Below are 4,761 nucleotides of genomic sequence, written 5' to 3' on the forward strand. Positions count from 1 at the left end.
ACATGAGCAGCAGAAAGCCAGAATAGAGCAATAACAGCATTGAGAATCAGAATTTCTCCCAGCTTGCTAATGTTCTGTAAATATTTCTTCATGACATCAGCTATTTTTGTATGAAATGATTTTAATGATTAACTTATTTCCTGCCATATTGTTGTCATTATGATTTACTTCAAAATTTTGAAGACTTTAAACAGAAATTTTGTGGAGGAAAAATGTCACACCTTCTGCTCTGCAGTGGGTTCCAGGCAGGACACTGGAGTGCACAGCAAGTTCCAGGTGAAAGTTGTGACTGACTCCACTTCTCACTCTACTTTCTTATCTTCAAAAGGAGGGCAGAATGTGATGATATTAAAATCCTTGTCACTTCTAAAATCCCATGCTTTTAAAAAAGAGCTACATTGGGGCTGGGGATGTGGCTCAAGTGGTAGCGTGCTTGCCTGGCATGCATGCAGCCCGGGTTCGATCCTCAGCACCACATACAAACAAAGATGTTGTGTCCATCGAAAACTAAAAAATAAATATTAAAATTCTCTCTCTCTCTCTCTCTCTCTCTCTCTCTCTCTCTCTCTCTCCACTAATGTAGATCTTTTTCCTCCAAAAATCACTAGACAGGGTAATTCACAGTATTTATATGAAGAGAGAAAAATGAATGTATAACTAAGAGTGTTATTCCATAATATGAAAAAGCTTTTATAAAAAAAAAAAACCTGCTAAATAACAATGTGAAATTATTTCAGGACCATGAAAAATATGGTTTTATCTTCGAGTTTTTTAAAATGAAACATTGGACTTACTATTGCTTTTTAAAAAGCAGTTATACTTCAGGTAAAATAAAATGGAGCTCTGTAAACATTATGCTTACTGCATTTTCTTTTCTTTTTTTAAAATTTTTTTTATTTGTTCTTCTCACCCACATCCCAGTTGACTACGAATTTTGAGTTTTCCTTGTGTGATGTGTGCTGGAGGAGAAATACAGTGAAAAATCACAGAAAGTAGTATTCAAAATGCGGGGGCAGGAGGGCTCTGCGCCCTTAGGGGTCCTGCTTCCACACTGGAAGGAGAGAGAGAGAGAGAGAGAGAGAGATAATTGTCCCTGTTTGCTTTATTTATACAAGGAAGCTTCATAGGATTTTCATGGAATGTTCTTTTGCTAAATAAGGCAGGAGGAGGGCTGTCCAAACTCAATAGGTAACGCCCAAGTCTGGAGCTACAGAACAGCCTCTCTAGCCAAGCAAAGACTGGGGTCACCACGTGATCTGAGTAATCCATTAAGTGGAAGAAGACACAAAATGACTTGCAATGCTAGACCCAAATCTCCTTGGCTCCAAGGCTGAGTAGAGGCTTTTTAAATAGCTCAGGGATGGCCCCCCACAGTTCTAATTAGATATACATGACAGCAAAAAGCATTTCAGTTCATTTTACACAAATAGAGCATAGCTTTTCATTTCTCTTGTAATGTACCATGTAGAGTTGCACCATATGTGCAGTCATACATGTACCTAGGGTAATGATATCTGTCTCATTCCACCATCATTCCTACCCCCATGTCCCTCCCCTCCCCTCACTCCTCTCTGCCCAAGTCCCTCCATTCTGCCCATGATGCCCTCTCTTCCCATTATGGATCGGCATCCACTTATTAGGGAGAATATTTGGCCTTTGGTTTTTGGGGATTGGCTTACTTTGCTTAGCATGATATCCTCCAACTCCATCCATTTACCTGCAAATGCCATAATTTTATTCTATTTTAAGGCTGAGTAATACCACAGTTTCTTTATTCATTCATCTATTGAAGGGCATCTAGTTTGGTTCCACAGTTCAGTCATTGTGAATTGAGCTGCTATAAACATTGATGTGGCTTCATCACTATAGTATGCTGATTTTAAGTCCTTTGGGTATAGAGAGAGGACTGGGATAGCTTGGTCAAATGGTGGTTCCATTCCAAGTTTTTTAAGGACTCTCTATACTGCTTTCCAGAACGGTTGTACAAGCAATAACAAGTATTAGCAAGGATGTGGGGGAAAAGGTACACTCATACATTGCTGATGGCACTGCAAATTGGTGCAACCACTCTAGAAAGCATACTGCACTTTTTATTAGAAATGTGATGATTTAAAAAATGATTAGATTTTCCCATGTGTATTGCATACATGCACACACCCTAATGATGCATATATTCAAAGAGCATGTAACTTAAAATGATGGCTATTTTTTTTACTCTTCCTTAGTAAAATATCAGAGAACTTAAACCATTATTATTATGTTGCTGCCTTAATTTATACCTCTGTCTAAATTTTTTGGTCTAATTTCTTTGGAAGTGTCACAGCTGGTAATTCAGACAGACCATTACCTGTTTACACACTCACACCTAGTTGAGCATTACCTGGGCATGGGGATAATGTAAAGGACAAACTCAGCTAAGACAGGAAGAAGAGATGTCATAGATGTCAGTGTGTTTTTGTTCTGCTATGCCATCAATAACAACAAACATACGGTTTGCCCATGGAATGAGATGTGAGAGCACATTCATATTCATATGAATCACTCATTGTATATGATTCAAACTTGAAAATAAATGTTTAATTACAATATTTTTTTAAATGCCACATTCATAGACTACATGTGGTGATGGGGGAAAAAAGAAAGAAAGAAAGATCTACTTTGGACTGGCTGAAATGCAGGACAGTACATGTATTTGGCTTTCTGGCCAAAGTTTGGGTTCTCTTTAACATCAAGTTCTGCACCAGTAGTTTTCAACTGGAGATAATTTCTCCCACAGTATACTTGGCAAGGTCTGGAGACAATTTTAGTCATCACATCTGAAAAGGAATAGAACTAGAATCGAGAGCGCAGAGGTCAGTGATGTTGCTAAACATCACACCATGCACAGGACAGCATGCCTCCTCCCTCAACAAAGAATTAGCATGTCGAACATTTAATTATTTTTTTTTTAGCCAACTGGCTTTTGTTTAATGCTAAACATTTCAATAGTGCTGAAATTGAGAAATCCTTTTCCACATGAAACAAGAACAAGGGGGAAGGTAAATATTTCAGACTGCTTGCTTAGCACATTGTCCTCTTCATGGACACATTTTAGACTTGAGTTAATCAATCAAAATCACTAAAGCTGACTTATCCTTGTATCATGTGAGATACTTTTAATTTTCTTACTACAGGACTGTGTCAGCCCTGGTTCCTTTTCTGCATCTACTTGTTTTTTTCTGAATGAACTTCCACATATGTGCAGCAATATACTATCTTTCTCTTTCTCATTGAACCAGAAGCCTCCCCTTCACTTAAATGCAATTCCAAGATGGTCATCCCTCCATATATGGTCATCATATTTGCATATTTAACCAATTGTGGATCAAAACAGTGGCAAAAATATTGGCTTTGTATTGAACACGTAGACTTTTTCTTGTCATTGTCTCTTATTAAACAGCATAGATAGCAATAGTTTACATGAATTTGCATTATGTTTAAGTTATTAGAAGTAGTCTAGAGACAAAGCATACAAGAGGATGTGAATACACTATTTGTAACTACTTTGCCATTTTTCATAAGGGACTTGAGATTTGGGTTATCTCTAGAAGATTCTGGAATAAATCCCTACTGATATGTAGAAATCACTGTGTTTAGAACGGCTTCTATACATATGAAAAAATAAACAAATAAGCTTTTAATTATTATTATTTTTTTAGCCAACTGGCTTTTGTTTAGTGCTATTGGGTCTGTTCTTATATTTTATTATTTGGGTGTTTTCTTGCCTCTGAATGCTACCTGGAGTCTGACTTAAAATCCAGTTCTTCATTAGTGCTTTCAGTTTTCTCCCTTTCATTTACAAATCCTGATCCTGTGCTTACTTACTTCTCCTTCTTAGTGGAAGTCATTGGATTGATTTTACTCCTCTCTATACCGCATTTCTGGCTCTGTGAGCACAATTCCCAAGAAAACACCTGCAAAGCCAGCTTACTTGTATTTTTCTGTTTTTCCCCATGAATAACTTCTCGCTTCCCCTGGCCTTTTGTTTCTCTGGCATGTGACTGATATTTATGGGCATGTGCCTGACCCAATATATAGAAAGTTCACCATGTCACACTTTACCCCAGCCTCATCAAGGACATTCACATAAGTCTTCAATGCAGAGAAAAAAAATGCCACATTGCTTAAAGCATAGTTTTCACATAGATTGTATAACCACTACTAGGTTATTTCTTCCCATGGTCTTAGAGATAAAAAATTAGAATATTGGTTATTAATTAACTAGGCCATCTGGATCAACGATGAGCCATTTAAAATGAATTTCAAATGTTGTCCAGACTCTAATCCAGCAAATAGACAAATAAGTTATTTTCATGGAAAAATAAAGCTAGCTATGAGGATAGTAGCAAATTAGAAAGTAGATAACTGGTGGTACCCATTACTCAGGTGCTGTAGATGGATGTTCTCCAGAAACCATGTCAAGTATTTCTACATTTTCAAATGTAATTATTAAAAGGAAGCTAGACATCATACTTTTTTATGAATTTTTCTAAATTGTTGGCCTAATTATTTTAAAAACTGTATAGGAGCAACAAAGAAATTTGGGAACTATATGTGTGGCTCAGTGGTAGAGCAATTTGCCTAACATGCAGGGTTCGATACCCTGTATCCTCACAAAGAAAAGAAAGAAAGAAATTTTCTATTTGTTTCCCTGAACACTGATTTTTAGTATGGAACCTGAGCTCAACTTTGCTTTTTTTTTTTTTTTTTTTTTTTTCCTTT

The sequence above is a fragment of the Marmota marmota genome, unplaced genomic scaffold (assembly GCF_001458135.2).
Source record: "Marmota marmota marmota unplaced genomic scaffold, marMar, whole genome shotgun sequence".
NCBI lineage: Eukaryota > Metazoa > Chordata > Mammalia > Rodentia > Sciuridae > Marmota > Marmota marmota.